We start from the raw sequence: 19,246 nt of genomic DNA, 5'->3' as shown, positions 1-19,246 counted from the left end.
TATCAAAATACGTTGAGGGCAGCAATGGCCTAATTTTGGTGGCTAGTTAAATGTGAATTTTCGCAAGCAGTATGCCAGACAAAGCATCAATTAATTTTATGTTTCTTGTTTCTTCATTTTCATTTGATTGCGTGATTATACTGATTATTCGATTATTCTGATTGTTAAATTAAGATTAACTGCTTTACTGTCGGCAAAGAAAATGAGAATTTATGCTGTAAATGTCTGTCTGCCCTAATCTACTCCACTAACACATTATTCTTTGTTTTTCCTTTATATTGATAGCTGGGATGCTGGGTTTTTTGCCAACTTCTTTTTATCCTTAACCGACTCTAATATGTAAACTGGTCACTGATTTACATCCCTTCATCTTGTACCCATTTCTCCCAATGGGCTTTGCTAAACCTTGCCCTGGATATCCTAGTAGGTTTAGGAAGTAATGTTACAGGACAAAGCTAAATCATGCATTTATTGATCGATAATCTTTATTCTTACTATAATTATACATTGCTATTGTTGGACTTTGAGATCTAAGTGGTAGAAGCATAGAAATTCGGAACTATATTTTGCATGCAAGGATGGACTGGCTTTTTCTTTATATTTATTTTCCTGCATCCCTTTTTTTAAGTCACTTGTTTAGAGGCTGCAGCCATAAAATGGCATTTATAGATCTTTTCTAGAGGTGTAGGAAAAGAGCATGCTGAATTTATTTTTAAACTTTATGCTGTAAGTATTAACTTATGCAAACATGTAATAAATTGGGGCTTGTCCCATATACCCTTCTGGCTATCAACCTTTACACGTCTAAGTATATCCAAGAATTTTAAATTGTGTGCGAGAGAGAGAGAGAGATGTGTTCTAGTAGATCCTTATATAGACATGTCTATATGGGTGTATACATGTATGCACATATGAACACAGACAAGAAAATCGTTAAATCTATAAATCAACTATTAGAATACCCTTTTTGTTCTTAATTGCACATAACCTGGACCAAAATGTTCCTTTTGTTCTGTCCTGAAGCCCCAGGACTGAAAACACAACAAACCAAAGGATACAAGTGAAGCAAGGTGTTCGTTTCTGTTCTTCCCTAATGATCCTGAACTTACTATGATGTATATGTTTTTGCTGCATGAGTTTAACCTTGTGGCCATGGTTCTTTCCTAACAGATTGAATTAATAGAAGTTAAAGAACGATGTTAGATGAATCTAGTTGTTTATCCTAGTCTTACGTATAAACTTCTTTTGAAAAAAATTCTCTTAGATATTAAGCAATAATTTTCCAAGATCCATGTAAATTGGGCAGAAATGGAAGGACTATGCTTCTGTTTGAGCCATTGGAGTAAATGATGTGCTTCAAAAAATTTCAATGGAGTTGTTACTACCAGTTATTTGTGGCAATTGTGTATGCAAAACTTGCTGGTATCTATGAAATTATGTGCAACATATCCCTCAGTTTTGCTTCTATTAATCCTTGAGAGCAGAGTTGTCTCATGTTTGAAGATGCCCATAAGTATGTCCAAATATCCATGGAGGAGGAAGGAACTGGGATATCAAAGTTCACATTTACACTTGTCTATATTGTCAGATGACTAAAACCACTTATTCAGCTGAAAAAAGAATGAACAAAATCCTGATACATCTGCTTTCTGTCATATAGATGTTGCTTGCTACCTCCTAACAGCAATACAATCCTGGTTTGTCATATGGCGGAGTACAAGTTGGCACGCCTATTTTGTTCCAGGTAAGTCGGTAGATAATTGCATTGAGTTTAATCTTTCTCATAATTGCTTCTTTTTTCTTTTTTGCTTGCTCTGACCCTTTGCTCTTCTTTTTCCCATTGCTTGATGTTTTATGCTATATTATTGATATTTTTTTTCTGATTAATTAAGAGTCACATCCCTGTGCCTTTTCTTTCTGTCTCCTGTCTGTAGTTCATTATATTTCAAATTGTATGTTAGGCCTAATTTGCTGCCTGCATCTGCAATTCTTTAACTAAAGTTTTCATTAGATTCTTTTGCTATATTAAAAGTTTTTGGTTCATATTTTATTTGACCATTCTTTTTGGCTGATAACTTATTAGTTTTTTTTATCTTGCTATATTACAAATAATGGAGGGGGATCCTTTTCTTCTTACTTGTAAGGCTCCTTCCTCCACTCAGCCTGCTTTATAAATGTTGGCTCATTTTGTTGATAGATGCTGCAGGAATTTGACCTGCAATATATCAGTATTTACTATGAAGATGTTGAAAAAATTCTTATATGCCTGCAAATAGGGAGCAGCAAATTTGTGGAAAGTCTTGTAAGGTGGCTCTATCAAGGAAAAACATTTATATGAAAACCTAGTTGCTAGCAGCTAATGCAACATTTTCATCACCATGTATGACTTTACTGAGGTAAAAATAAGGATGGATAGGATATAGATTTTAGATCAACAAATGTGAAGCTTAGGGACCTTTTGTTGGGTTTATTTCTTGTTCCATCTGTGCTTTCTCTCTTGCTCTCTCTCACACACATTTTCTTCAGGTTTTTCATGCATTTCGTTATGCAGATTTCTCATGCTTCAGTTAGTTACAAAGTTACAGGTCAACCCTTTAGCCCTCATTGCAGTACCATGTGAAGTACAAATTTTTCCCTTCTCTTCTTTTTCACTTTAAAATGAGTCAGAGCATTGTGTTGAGCTCATATGTGAATGCTATTAGTCAATTTAGGCTGTAAGATGGAGGAAGTTGCAGAGTAAAGATGGATACCAGAAGAGGTAGACTTGAAGCTCTAAAAAGAATGATGGAAGCAGTCACATAAATTTTTTTCCACCTCAGCATGTGTGCTATAGCATTGTGTATCTAATCTGATTATTTGTGAAGAAAAGTCAAAAATTCATTGATTTTGCCTTTATGTTGTTGCTTCCCTTTGTATGCTTGAAGTGCAATAGGCAAAAGAATCTGTTACTGCATTTGAAATATAAGGTGAATAATTGGTCATGCTATTTTCATTTGAAGAAAATTTTTGTGTTTTGTTGTTTGCTATGACTGAATTGCATTTTTGGATAATTTTAGGGTAATTAAGTCTAAACATGTAGGGATTCCTCTTGTAAGTAATCTTTGTACATCATTAAATTGGTAGAATTCTGCGTACCTCATGGTCATGTATAAGTTTTAAAAGAAAAAGTTACTTAGAGTAACAATAAATTCATGCATATCAGTCCATCCAAATGAAGTTAGAGTTTAATAAGCCGTGGTCCATGGTACTGGAGCTTCTGTTTTCACCACCACCTTCCCATATGCCATCATTACTATTATCGTTGCTGCTGCTGTTGTTGTTTACTGATAATGTTATTATCATTGCAGTTTCTGCTGCTGCTGCTTTTTCATCATTGTTTATGAAGAAATATTAACGACTTTTTTATTGTCCTTAAAGATTCTATATACCTTGCGCATTGCCATTATTGTTGGATTTTGTATCATCTAGTTTGTTCTATCATCAATTTAGTCCATGTTATTACATCAGCAAATCTGCAGGATAAAATTCCACCAGAACCTTGTTTCATTGTATTGGAGACTTTGATGTTAGTTTGGAGATTTGTTGTGGACATTATATATTGTACCAGAAAGAATCTATGATGCACAGCATAGTAGCACCTATGAATTTGTATTCTGGGATCAACAAGAAGGATGAAATGAGGGAACTTGATGTTAAAATGGTTGGTGGAATTAAACAGAACATGTGGTGTGTTTTGAAGACTGATTTTTGGAGGAACATAAAATGTAGATAATTGTGTCAGATATGATGAGGCATAGTGGCATACTGCTCTAGATAAGCACCTGATACATCAAAATATAACTGTTGTTGAACTACATCAGTGTAGTAACTAGGCCAGATAAAGTTTTCACCCAGCCTTCCACATGAGTTGGCAGCCTTATCAGCACTCATATTGGCTTCTTGGGAGGTAAGTTGAAGCTTGACTGCCTGGAAATCAACCATTAAATGCCTAGAGTTGTGGTGGACTGAAAGATACCAGGGCCCTGCCAATTCCTTATGTAAGAGCTGTACAAGGGAAAGACAGTCACAACAATAATATGAGTGGCAGATTGACAGCATTCGTGAAAAGGCTAAAGAATAGATCTTTTCTGCTCCTCATGGTAAGGTAGCTGCATCAGCATGAAAACATTCATACACTAGGATCTGTTATCATATACGCATTTATATGGCAAGTATCATGAGCATGTGTTATCTTTCTCATGTACTTTGAGAGTTATGGATATCTGGCAGGCATCAGACTTCTGAGTTTTTACAGGCTATAAAACAGAATAGAGCATATTCTCTGTTCTCATATTTTGACCAGTAATGTTTAGTGATGGTCCTAAATAGTTTTTCTTTTTATTGAGCAAAATGATGAAAGGGGCCAACACTCATTTGACAATGGAGGAAGAGTTATACAAGATAAGGAAGGCAGGAGAGAAGGGAGAGAAGAGGGGGGGATGAGACCTCCCAAAACTAAAACAACTGCATTCTCACAGGAAAAGCAGCCCTTTGTGGGCTGAGAATTCTCACAAGAAAGCAAATAAAAGCTCTGAACTAAAGCTTCCAGCTGTAGATATGTCAGCCTGGATAAACCTTGGATGTTGACTGCTGACTGTTGTGGAAGCCCGGTAAATGTAGCAGTCTCTTGATCTCTGTCTTAGAGCTTGAGTGAGAAGAGATTCAAGTAGTCCATGGGCTGCTATAGGAGTTGCTAGAAAAGAGAACATCCTGCGGTAACCTCTGGTTACCTGAGCAAATGTAAGAGTTCCTCTTTATGCACACAGCCAACAAAGAGCCACGACAACAATGTCCAAACCTCCATGTGTCCTTTGGCACCTGCTTCTGTCTCCAAACAGTCCAGAGTGATCTCATGGAACCAGGTCAACCTATGGTATGGTGTTGAACTTAAAGACCTACCATAGGCGCCTGCTGAATGGACAAGGAAGGGATGCCAGATAATCTTTGATGTAATATGTGGGAATAGCATCAAAGAAAGATTATCATCCGAGCCATGTCAGGAGAAATCTCTTCTAATGGCATCAAGGCAGTGAATCACCCAATCAGGAAGCCAGAAGAAGGACATGTAATATGTTGGAATAGCTGCCAAGACTGATTGCAATAAGACTAATGGTCCACCTGAAGACGAGCTGGCCCTACCAGGATGCAAAGACACTGATCGATTTTGTCAATGAGAGGTTCCCCCTCTGCCCTGCATAACTGGTGATCATGGAGGGGCAATCCAAAGTAATTCAATGGGAGAGATTTTGGGAGCATTTCAGAAGCTGAGCTAACATGATTCCTCTCTCAGGTTGTATGGCTCAAGGCAGTTGATGTTCCCAAGAGTCGAATCCTAAAATGGTACTTAGTGTTTACAATTGGTTACTTCTAATAAATGGATGAAATGGGTTGTATTGGTTATGGTTACTGCTTACTTCCTGTAACACAACAACAACTTACAGATGCCATGTGGAAGAACTTTGGAGAATGGGGAGTTGGAGTTTGTAACATTTATTTCAAATCAATGGTGCAGATAATACTGTAAGCATATTTGTACTTCATTTTTCCTTCCATCTTTTAATTTTATATATACATTTTCTTGTCTCGTATCTTGGTTTTGTTTTTGGATGTTCTGTGAAAATTTTAAGAGACTTTATCAAGTTCGTTTTACCAACTTCAGAGAAAAAGCCCTCTGAACCTTGCAGGTAATTATGCAGTTTACAAATATACTATGTACCTGCTGTTATGCTGATGGAACCGAACTTCATATTGTAACTGGAACTTTAACAAATTCAGTGCTACTCAGGAAATGTGTTGATGGTGAGAATTATTATTTCTCTGCAGATCAGCAAAATGCATCTGGAGTCTCTATGAAAGTGGAGGAATATGCTCCTACCAGAGGTGTTTCTTTTTGGTATCCAGGTAGGATGTGGTTCTCTGATCTCAGATGCTGCATTCTTGGTTTGAAGAAATGGAACGATGCTGCATTAAATTCGTAAATGGTGGCCTTGTGCCCTTTTTACCTCTGCAAAATGTTCCAGTACTATTTGGGGTCTTAACTATTTTTGGTAATGACTAGGTATTTACTAATATGGACTGGACTGTGACAAATTCTCTCTCTCTCTCAAAAAAAAAAAAAGAAGAAAACTAATGACTAGGTATTTTTTGTGTATTTATGTTTATCTTCAGTTTTTTTTTTTTTTTTTTTGTTTGGGGGTTCAAATCAAACTGTTCAATGTGAATGATGTTCCTGTTTTTATCTACTATATTGTTGAAATTAATGGTCCATGTGAATTAACTTCTTCATTTATATTGATGAACTATCCTTTGGACTCCAATACACCTAATTAAACTGGTCGACTGGTTTTTGGACTCTGAATGCGTCACTTGGATGTCCTGCTTATGGTATACTTCCTTGTTGAGTGATGAGTTTGCAGTGATTTTAGGAAGCCCTAGAAGGAAAAAATTCTCCTTGAACCCTGAAAAGCATTGGTTTTTTAATGGTATTTTCTATGATGCTTTGCAATTTTATTCACCAAAAACTTATTGTTTGTGTCAGAAAATAAGTCTGAAATTTTCAAGGTATATCACCATCTAAGCTTGCATTTTATCTACAAATATACTTTCGCCTCTTGTAATCTCATTCGGAAAATTGAAACTGGGATTTTCAATTGTGTCAAGATGGATCTATCATGCTCAGCTATGACGATATTTGATGGATCATCCTGGCACGCCTAATATTTTATTTATAATTTGTTCAAGCATTTTCGGCGCTTGTTTTGAGTAAATCCATACATCTTCTCTGTTTTGTCAACGGTCATTTGGAAAACTAGAATGGCAGCGGCCAGCATCACATGTATGGGAAAAAAATAAGGCAACGAAGCTAAAATGAATCAGCTTCCTCTGGATTCGGAAAGAGAGGTTGCTTTGTGTGGATAATTCCGACTAGTTGGATGTTGGGGAAGAATAGTCCGGTTTAAGGGCCTATTTGGATGTCCGAAAATATTATATTTGAATAAGTTCTCCAAAGGAATAATATATTAGCCTAGATTTTAAGAGATTGTTTGGATGCTCGACTTCCTTGTCTATAAATAAATTCTACGAGAGAGAGAGAGAGAGAGAGAGAGAGAGACTGGATATAAGAATTGATGAAATGGAGCAAATTTATGCGATCACACTATTTTGGGAATGGTGAGTTTAGTCAATCCATTAGGTACCCAATCTTATCTGGTCCGATTAAAATCTAGGGCAAGGAAGTCAAAATGAATTAGCTTCACCTGGATTCTAAGTGAGAGTGTGCTTTGTATGAATAAATCTAACCAATTGAATGTTGGAGAGAGTTCAATTTTAAGAGCTTGTTTGGATGGCAGAATACATGATAAATACATTCCCTAAAGGATGCTCAACTTATCTATGAATAAATTCTACAAACAGAAGAGAGAGAGAGAGAGAGAGAGAGAGAGAGAGAGAGAGAGAGAGATTGGACATAAGAATCGATGAAGCAGAGCAAACATTTGTAATCACACTATCTTAGAAATGGCAATCTTAGTCAACTCATCTAGTATTCGATCCAACTTGATCCGATTAGAATTCGGGCCAATGAAGCTAAAATGAATCAGCTTCATCTAGATTCTGAGTGAGGGTTTGCTTTGTGTGGATAAATCTAGCTCATTAAATATTGGAGAAGATTAGTTTAGTTTTTAAAGCATGTTTGGATGCCTGAATACATAATACTTGAATTGTTAAAAAATAGATAGACTAGCATACATAGATTTCAAAATAATTTTGAAATAGTAGCAAAAATGTATCTAAATTAAACCCTTTAACCTCACATGTAATAGATCTAATTTATATCTACTCGAGTACTGAATCTAAGTCATGCATATAATCTATAAATAAAACAGAAAAATTTGAGATTATATCTCAATACCTTACGTTGGTCGAAATACACCCCAATCTATGATTGTAAATCTGAAGGTTCTTGAGCCATACACATGTCCGGCCTCTACAAGTATCTACCGAAATCAATCTTGAACTTTTCTTTTCATTTTAAATCCATCTTCTCCGAGATGAATCTCAGTCTTTTGGATCTTTGATCAACTGTCGATTTTGTCTGCGATCTCAACACTTGAACTGTAGCTTTTTTTCCTATTTCTTGATGCAGAAAAGATCACCCAACAACTTAGGTATGTGGGAAGGTGGGACGCCCAACCCTTGGGCATTGAAGAGAGAGGAGAAAGAGAGGATGGCGTAGAGATGGGAAGGGTTTTAGATCTAAATTCTCAATTCTCCTTCAAACCTTAGGAAATCATCTCTTAAATAGAGCCTTTTCTTGATTCCAAATTAATCTTCAACCAGACTAAAAAGGTTAGTCCTTGTCTCATAAGATCATCTCTTTTAATTTGATTTTCTTCTAAAAAAAATCAGGCCCAATTAGAAAGGTCCCACACCTTATATGGCAAGTAGAGGGGTGCCCACACCTTGTTAGGGCAAGATGAGGGGGCGCCCTCATCCCATAAGGCAAAAAGAGGTTGGCGCCCCTTAGGATTTTATGTGCACAAGAGAGGGGGTGTTGACCCTCTCTCTTTCTCTTTCCATGCCAAAGTAAAGAGGGGGCATGCCCCTCTCTTTTCTCTCCGCCAATTCTAAGGGGCGTGCACTCCTTGGACTTTCCAAAAATGAAAAGGAGGCATACGCCTCCTCTCCTCCTCTCTTTCCAATTAATCCATGTCAAAAAAAAAATATCAAGGGAAAAAAATAAAATAATTTATTTGCCAACTCATTGGCTTGATCCAATCCTTTTGGGCCCTCAAATAGATGCCCCTCCAAATTCAAATCAAAGTGGATCTAGATTAGATTCAAGGCTATGGGCTTGAACCAAACTTTATTTAATAAGGAATTCAAGTCCAGAGAAGAATTGACTTTAACCATGTGCTAGCATGGTTCTCCTAAACCCAATAGGATTTCATTAAATGCTGACCCAATTGTAACTTCACAAGTCCAATTGGTTAATTCAAGATTAAATCTCTTAATGTGTGACTCCATAGGTTCCATCTATTTGGTAGTGAGATATATTATGATCTTCATCATAATATCATCGAAACTCCTTTCGATGGGTTGGAATAATTCTAACTTTGTCTTTCGAGGGTTACCGATCATTAAGACGATTTTTGATGAGTCCCACAATCTATCAATGGTACCTAGCAATATGTAGTGACAATCCAGTAGAATGAAAGTATGAACCCCTAAGTGCAGTTATCGTGTGATTCAGTTCTTCTATCGTGAGTCCCGACTTGACGGAGGTCATGAAGAACTTGTCAAACCCCATCATCAGTCATATGCTAGATTGGCTCGATTCAAGTTCACTTATGAATTCTGTGAAATTTTTTTTTCAATATTCACACTAGCTTTGGTCAAAATCTTTCTGAACTCAATCTCGCAAATCGCATAGGACTTTTTCTTTTCTACTAAGGTTGATAGTTCCATCTAGATGTATCCTACTCCTAACAATGAATCTGAACCTACTGTAGCCAACATACACAGTAAGGATCCGAATTGCTAGGGACCAAGAGAACATACAGTCAAACTCAGTAGCCTCACCGTGAGTAACCGATGACATCGCAGGTCAAAGGACCACTCATACCACTACGATATCGAGACAACCACTAACAAATGAGTAGACATCCAAGTAGTTTCTCATGTTGGTCATGTTCAGTGCAAGTTGTTCTCTAACAACCACTTGCATTCTTATTGTATTCCTATACTACAGACTCAAGACTCATCTGTCCAGAAGGGAGGTGATCCATGCACCAATCTTAAATGGATAGATTATTATCCTCCGAGACGATCTTTTGATTGGAAGCATTTAGAAACTAACCATTAATAATGTAAGTCTCAAATTCTCAACACCTTGAGAATATACAAATTATCTTTGTTAATTTCTAGGATAAATCATGGATACATAAATATGATTGGAATAAAAAATATCTTTTATTAATAATAAAAGTGTTACAAGTATAAAGTTATGCTATGGAATTACAAAATGTATTAGCTAACAATTGGCTTCTAGGGCACTTATCTAACATGAGTAAATTGTCCAAAGGAGGAATAGATTAGTCTAATTTTTAAGGGACTCTTTGGATGCTCAACTTCTTTGTCTATGAATAAATTTTACGAATAGAAGAGAGAGAGTTTGGATATAAGAATTGATAAAATGGAGCAAACTTTTATGATCATACTATCCTCGGAATAGCAATTTTAGTTAACCCATCGAGTACTTGATCCAATATGATTCAATTAGAATTCGAGGCAAGGAAGCCAAAATGAATCACCTTCAACTGGATTCTGAGTGAGAGTTTGCTTTGTGTGGATAAATCTGACCAGTTGAATGTTGGAGAAGGTTAGTCTAATTTTAAGAGCCTGTTTGCATAACCGATTATAGGATATTTGAATAAATTCTCAAAAGGAGGAATATATTAGTTTAGTTTATGGGACAACCTAATCCAATTAGAATCTGAGACAAATATAGGTTTTAGAAAAAAATATGCAAAGTGGGTTCGGATCGAATACGAATAATGATATGTCCCACCTTAAATCCAACATAATATAATCTAGGGAGAACCAGAGAAAAATCTCCGTTTGACTTTTAAGTAAAAACTACTCCCTGTTAGGAATATAAGTTAAAAGGGGCTACCCAAAGAAAGAAAATTACTCTTATACCTTTTCTATGGGTAATAGTGCATTCTTTTCTTTTCTCCGTTCAGTCATATTCTTCTCGCCAAAAGCCCCCTGTCATTCTCCACTCCACAGTTCTTACCCTCTGTCTTCTTCCCGCCAAAAAGAGGAGGTAGCTGTGCTCTTGGCCCCCTCCCTTCTCTACTCCCTCTGTCTTCTTCCCACCAAAAAGAGGAGACAGTTGTGCTCTTGGCCCCTCCCTTCTCTACTCAGTTTGTGCTCTTCCTCCACTCTCTTCTCTACTCGCCCTTCTCTCTCGCCTCTCTCCACAGCCCTCAACATCTATACCGTGAGGATCCCAAGCCTTAAATCCTAAAGATCCTTGACCAACCCTCAACACCCGTGCCCTGAACTCCAATGGCTTCATCTTCTATCGTTAACATAAGTACGGATGCTGAACTCTCTGTCATTTGCGAGTACAATACCAGTTGTCATGTCTTTGGCATAAATAAATTGATGAAGCTCTCGGATATCTACAACATTATCTCATGCAGATGGAGCCATATAACACTCGAAAATATCATCGTGAAGTACCTTACATCTTTCACAAGGATGCAAGTGAGTCTACTTGAGGATAGCAATGTGGCTAGCATGTGTCATATCCACTACGTAATAAAGAAGGAGGTCATCGATATGGTTTTAGAGAGTAAGGTCCAGCCGAGAGAGGATGCTAGAGAAAATCAAGGGATAGGCACATCAAGGTACTCCCACTTGCCCTTCTATGCTATAGTTTCATGTTACATCATATGGTACTATAGTATAAATTATTCATACAGCAAAAATATGAAATGATACATCACTGTGATAAAAATATAAAATCATACATCACTGCATTACCCCTGTTAATTATATATTAGTCGCTTTTGATACTATGATGTATCTTTTTGGTACTACATTATTTAGTTCTGGTACTCCATTTTGCTTTTTTATACTACATTATTTACTTTTGATACTGTGGTTAGTTTTTTCTATATTGCAAATCTATCATGAACTTTTTGTAATCTTCTTGATTAAAAAGATGTAAATTATTTTAGAATGCTAAAAATGAGCATAAGTGGTACTCACAATTGTTATTCCATCATATTTTTGGTAGGTTGGTATCAATTGGATATGAGAATTATGATAATTTGGATGATCCCAATGATGATGCCATTAGTGTCGAGACAATAATTACACGGAGGGGGTTGATCAAAGGAGAGCATCAGCAGTTTTGCAATGCTCAACACTTTAGGACAGCTATTAAAGATTATTGCATCACATACAATCGTGATTATATCTTCAAGAAGAATGATTCTACGAAGATTATAGTTAAGTGCCCAATGGAACGTTGTCTTTGGCATGTCTATGCTGCTAAATCGAAAAGAAAGGGGACATTCTCCATTAGGAAGCGTAACCTCATACATACATGTGACAATGGTCTCGGTACTATGAGTCATCCTAAGATCACATCTTCTTGGGTTGCTGAGAAAGTCAAGATAAAGTTAAGATCCATGCCTCGCTATCGGTCTATCAAAATTATGGCCGATATCCATGAAAATTATGGCGTGTTGCTCAAGTACCATCAAGCATAGCATGGGAAGAAAATGATCATGCGTGAGATTCATGGTCTTGATCATCTGTCGTATGATAAGCTTGAGCCTTATTATAGAGCCCTCAAATTAGTGAACCCAGGCACCATCGCAAACTATGATATTTTTTATGATATAAGAAGATTCCGTCGTATTTTCATCAGCCTTGGACATGCATCATGGGATTTCATGCTGGATGTAGGCCTATGATTTTTATGGATGGCACCCATATCAAACATAAGTACCAAGGATGTCTCTTAAGTGCCACCGCAAAAGATGCGAACAATGATATTTTTACCATCGCCTTCGCCATCGTCCAACAAGAAAATGATGAGAGCTGGTGGTGGTTTTGTCGAAAGCTATGATGTGTTCTCTCTTACTCGAATAGCTCGTTGATCAAGCAATACACCTTTTACTCTGACCGTCAATCTGGATGTATCAAAGTGGTCAAGGACTGATTTTTGAATTGTCACCATACTTATTGCCTACGACATCTTGTAGATAACTTTAGAAATCAGGTACTCACTATTCTATAGTGCACTACATATCTTCATATCCTCTAATAGTGTGGAGGAAGAATTGACATCAGAATTTAGTACTGTACAATAGAAAATGGCACACACCATTGGAACATAGGAGATAAACTTAGTACTATTTCATAAGTTATTGATACGTTCTTTGGTATTCTGAATACGTTATTGTATTCACTTAGTACTGCAAAATCAGTTATTAATACGTCATCAGATGTTCTGGATACTTTATTGTATTCAGTTAGTACTATAATGTAAGTTATTGATATGTCCTTAGGTATTCTGGATACTTTATTGTATTCACTTAGTACTGTAATATAAGTTATTAATACGTCCCAAGATATTTTGGATACTTTATTGTATTCACTTAGTACTACAATGTAAGTTATTGATACGTCCTTAGATGTTCTGAATACTTTATTGTATTCACTGAGTACTATAGAAATAATTATGGATATGTCATTAGGTGTTCTAGATACTTTATTGTATGCACATAAAAAATGTTACACACCATTGACACATTAGAAGCATATTTAGTACCACAATATAAGTTTGTTATAAGTCCTTATGGTGTTTTAAATACTTTATTGGTGCACTTAGTACTGTACGATAGAAAATGGCATACATCATTGGCACATGACAGATGTTTCTGATATACGCTTGCTGGTACTACTTTCAGATGTTGAACAAATATCCAGCATTACACAAGAAATATTGGTGTGCAGTTTTCAAGTCTCTCGCGTATGCTACAACACGAATGGAGTTTGAACGACACTTTCATGATATAGTCTCCAAGATGCCATTGGCCAGAGATTGGATCTTGAGTACTCAGTCTACACAATGGGCTAATGTATTTTTTCAAGATTGTAGGTGGGGAGTGATGGACAACAACTTGGCAGAGTCTTTTAACCGATGGATCTTAGCTACTAGGTTCGTTCCTATCACATCTTTGGTGGATCATATAAGATCACAGATTATGGATATGCATCATCAGAAGCATGAGCAAAGAGCAAAATGGCACAATTATCTTTATCCTAGGCAACAGAGGAGGCTTCAAAAGAACCATCGAGAGGGCCGCACCTTAAGCCTTCATGTAGCAAGTAGAACAAAATATGAGGTGTTGGATGGAGAAGAAAGACATGCAATTGATTTGTCTAATAGAATATGCACTTGCAAGCAATTGCAATTGAAAATGATCCCTTGCAAGCATGCTTGCACATCCATTGAGGAAAAGGATGACACTCTCCACTCTTATTGTGATGAATTCTTTATCGTGAAGATGCACCAACTAGCATATAGAGAAATCATCAATCTTGTCCCCACGATTGAGATGCCATCTGCTGTCTTCCCAGGGCAAGTGATCAATATCGTGCCACCCATGACTGCACCACGAACAGGCGGTCCTAGGACTAGAAGGTTTCCATCTCAAGTTGACATGTGTTCAAATAAGTGTACGCGTTGTCACCAAACTGGCCACAATCGACGCACATGCACGAAAAGAATCTCTTAGGAGTTTGAAGCTTTTGCTTTATTGATGGGTCATTTTTTGGATTATTGATACTATCCTTTTGGATACTGTGTTACTTTGCTCTTTGTTACTGTTTTTTATTACTTTGTTCTGTATTCTAGGTTATTGATCTGTCCTTTATTACTGTGTTACTTTTTGGGTTATTGATGGGTCATTTTTTGAGCTTGAAGCTTTTGTTCTGAAACTGTGTTCCAAAATACATTTACATAATATACTACAATGAAGGCATTTGATATTATGTTGTTGCCTTATTTTATAATATTATATTATTATCTTATTTTATAATATTATGTTGATCTGTCTTAGTGAATTATTTATCATTTTGTGTTAAGACCTTTAGTTACTACTTTATTTGTCTTATTTGTCTAATATGGTCGATATTTTCTTTTAGCACTTCATTGTCCTACAACCACGACGAGCATAATATACTGAAAAGGAGCAGGACGTCAAGAGTGTACAAAGCAACAAAAAGAGCTAGGATCACCTTATGAATGCGGCTGTTGCACTATGTATTAAGTCAACACTTTAATATGACAAAGCAATACTTTGTTATGCTAAACTAATACTGTGCTATGATAAAACAATACTGCGATGCACTATGATAAAGCAACTCTCCACTTTAGTTATGCCAAGTTTGAGGCTTCAGTTGGTATGCAAGATGAAGAAGTGGGTTGTGGGGCTCCGAATACATCATTATTATGTGGAAGTATGGTATGCTCACTACAATACTGCACTGGTATTAAACAATACTTTCATATTATTAACCGATCTTTGTTATGCCAAACGGATACTTTATTGTCCCAAATCGATACTTTGATGTTATTAAATAATACTTTGTTGTGCTTTGAACAAAAATGTCGAATTGAAAAGATCATTAAGTGAGATAGAGCATGCTCAAGCAATATTTTGACTTAAGGTTGCTCAACCTACATTGGACATACCAGAGTGGTTGTGCAAGGCTTGCATTGACTACCAGTACGAGATATCAGGGGGTGAATACGAGAGAACAAGGCAAGTCTATGAGAGGTTACTTGATCGAACAAAGCATTTGAAGGTATGGATTAGTTATGCCAAGTTTAAGGCTTTAGTTGGTTTGGAAGATGAAGAGGTAGGTTGTGGGGCTCCGAATACATCATTGTTATGTGGAAGTATGGTATGCTCACCATAATACCGTACTGATATTAAACAGTACTTTCATATTATTAACTGATACTTTGTTATGCCAAACGGATACTTTATTGTGCCAAACTGATACTTTGATGTTATTAAATAACACTTTGTTGTGCTTTGAACAGGTATACCGAATTAGAAAGATCATTAAGTGAGATAGAGCATGCTCGAGCAATATTTGAACTTACGGTCACTCAACCTATATTGGACATGCCAGAGCTGTTGTGTAAGGCTTGCATTGACTACGAGTACGAGATATCTGGGGGTGAATACGAGAGAACAAGGCAAGTCTATGAGAGGTTACTTGATCGAATAAAGCACTTGAAGGTATAGATTAGTTATGCTAAGTTTGAGACTTTAGTTGATATGAAAGATGAAGAGGTGGATTGTGGGGTTCCGAATATATCATTGTTATGTGAAAGTATGGTATGCTCACCACAATACCACACTGGTATTAAACAATACTTTCATATTATTAACCGATACTTTGTTATACCAAACGGATACTTTATTATGCCAAATCGATACTTTGATGTTATTAAACAATACTTTATTATGCTTTGAATAAGTATGCCGAATTGAAAAGATCATTAAGTGAGATAGAACATGCTCGAGCAATATTTGAACTTGCGGTCACTCAACCTATATTGGACATGCCAGAGCTGTTGTGCAAGGATTGCATTGACTATGAGTACGAGACATCAGGAGGTAAATACGGAGAACAAGGTAAGTCTATCAGAGATTACTTGATCGAACAAAGTACTTGAAGGTATGGATTAGTTATGCTAAGTTTGAGGCTTCAGTTGGTATGGAAGATGAAGAGATGGATTGTGAAACTCCGAATACATCATTGTTATGTGAAAGTATGGTATACTCACCGCAATACCACATTGGTATTAAATAGTACTTTCATATTATTAACCGATACTTTGTTATACCAAATGGATACTTTATTATGCCAAACCGATACTTTAATGTAATTAAACAATACTTTATTGTGCTTTAAACAAGTATGCCGAATTAAAAAAATCATTAAGTGAGATAGAGCATGCTCGAGCAATATTTGAACTTGCGGTAGCTCAACTTACATTGGACATGCCAGAGCGGTTGTGTAAGGCTTGCATTGACTACGAGTACGAAACATCAGGAGGTGAATACGAGAGAACAAGGCAAGTCTATGAGAGGTTACTTGATCGAACAAAGTACTTGAAGGTATGGATTAGTGATGTCAAGTTTGAGGCTTCAGTTGGTATGGAAGATGAAGAGGTGGGTTGTGGGGCTCCGAATACATCATTGTTATATGAAAGTATGGTATGCTCACCACAATACCGTACTGATATTAAACAATACTTTCATATTATTAATCGATACTTTGTTATGCCAAACCGATACTTTATTGTGCCAAATCGATAGTTTGATGTTATTAAACAACACTTTGTTGTGCTTTGAACAAGTATACTGAATTAAAAAGATCATTAAGTGAGATAAAGCATACTCGAGTAATATTTAAATTTACGGTTGCTCAACCTACATTGGATATGCCATAGCGGTTGTGCAAGGCTTGCATTGACTATGAGTACGAGACATCAGGAGGTGAATACGAGAGAACAAAGCAAGTCTATTATAGGTTACTTGATCGAACAAAGTACTTAAAGGTATGAATTAGTTATGCCAAATTTGAGACTTTAGTTGGTATGGAAGATGAAGAAGTAGATTGTGGAGCTCCGAATACATCATTGTTATGTGAAAGTATGGTATGCTCATCGTACCACACTGATATTAAACAATACTTTAATCATATTAATCGATACTTTGTTACGACAGACTGATACTTTAATATTATTAAGCAACACTTTATTATACTTTGAACAAGTATGCCGAATTAGAAAGCACTTGAAGGTATTGTTATGTGGAAGTATGGTATGCTTGCTACAGTACCGTCCTGATATTAAATAATATTTTAATATTATTAATCGATACTTTGTTATGCCAGACCGATACTTTAATGTTATTAAGCAATATTTTATTATGCTTTGAACAAGTATGCCGAATTGGAAAGCACTTGAAGGTATTGTTATGTAGAAGTATGGTATGCTTGTCATAGTACTGCATTGATATTAAATAATATTTTAATATTATTAATTGATACTTTATTACGTTAAAATAATATTTTAATATTATTAAGCAACACTTTATTGTGTTTTGAACAAGTATGCCAAATTGGACATGCCAGAGTTGTTGTGAAGGCTTGCATTGACTACGAGTATGAGATATCAGAGGGTGAATACGAGAGAACAAGGCAACTTTATGAGAGCTTACTTGATCGAACAATACCGTAATTATATTAAACAATACTTTAATATTATTAACTGATACTTTGTTATGCCAAACCGATACTTTAATATCATTAAGCAATACTTTTTCAGGTTCATCAAAAATCAAATCCTGCCATAATATCACATATCCAAAAGAACATGCCATAGAATTACAAGGTTTTGGTAGCACCACATATCCAAAAGAACATATCATACATCAAATGTTCAAAATATTTGACAATAAAATAATGCTTAATCCTTATGTCGCTCAGCTATGTATTTCTCAATGCCCTCTTTTTGAGTGCTTCTGTGATCTATCAGAATATTGTATGCCATATGAGTCCTGTACTAGTCCATCCTGCAGGTCTTCGCTGCTATCTAAAATTTCTCATTACTCCTGAAGGACTCAACCCATAGGCAAACATGGACCCCACAATTAACGTCTCCGTCTTGATCTCGATAATTTGATATGTGTTTCACAGAGTAGTCTTCAAGTACAATATCCCAATAATATTTCAATCATAGTCCGAAGAAGCTCGTCTATATCAAATCATTTTATATTTGTTAGTATCGAACCAGCAAATTGCCATGAACAGAGTTGATACAGCAAGAAAAAATCAAGAGCAAGAGCAACCCGACCAGCGAATTGCCATAAACATCAAAAGGTGCCAGTGCCACTTATCAAAATTGCCATAAATATTAAAGAGTGATTAATGGAATTGAGATTTTATACTTACAATAGTTTCGGCAGTTCTTTTTACTACTGAACTTTTTATAGAGTCATAATGCAAAAATTTTTCACGCATGGTATCAAATACCAAAAAGTGCCAGTGTCGCTTATCAGTGGTGTTGAGTGGAAGCATTATGTAGCGACATGTGGCAAGAATGTAAGGAGAAATATGATTAAAAGATAAACATGTGGTGTTTGTCATGGCCCCTATGATTTTTTCCATAGCACCTTTATCTGGATGTTCACCTAGTCTCCAGAAATGGTTTAACATCTCATGCTACCAATAATTAGAAAGAAAAATATGTTAGCAGCTCAATATCATTTTACAAAACTTAGATGTGACACTGAGAATAAAAAATATAGACAATTCATACCGTGGACTCCATGCGCAGGTAGGAGATGTTGCATTGCGTATTGGAGCTTTCTTCATTGGGCAAGGTTTCCATTATACGCATCCAACAATTAATTATCTGTTCATTCATATAAATAGAATTTACAAATTTTAAAAAAAAAACTTTACAGTATTATTGTCCTATAATATAATTCAACTTACATCATTAGATATTGCCTCTGAAGATAATAATTTACGTAGGCTCAAGTCTTCAACCCATATAGAACCATATGAGGTATCTTCCTTCCAAATAAAATCCCTA

The 19,246-nt window shown here is 36.1% G+C and overlaps 1 long non-coding RNA gene across 1 annotated transcript; it reads right to left on the bottom strand.

Moving 5' to 3' along the window:
- Nucleotides 1–18,023: 18,023 nt before the first annotated feature.
- LOC114914387 (uncharacterized) lies at nt 18,024–19,246 on the bottom strand. The gene is made up of 3 exons (XR_003801442.2): nt 19,147–19,246; nt 18,968–19,063; nt 18,024–18,403 (listed from the first exon to the last, which is right to left on the bottom strand). It is a non-coding gene; the product is annotated as an uncharacterized lncRNA (long non-coding RNA).

This window comes from Elaeis guineensis, chromosome 7 (assembly GCF_000442705.2).
Source record: "Elaeis guineensis isolate ETL-2024a chromosome 7, EG11, whole genome shotgun sequence".
NCBI classification, from domain to species: Eukaryota; Viridiplantae; Streptophyta; class Magnoliopsida; order Arecales; family Arecaceae; genus Elaeis; species Elaeis guineensis.
This window is presented reverse-complemented; position numbering and strand designations above follow the sequence as displayed.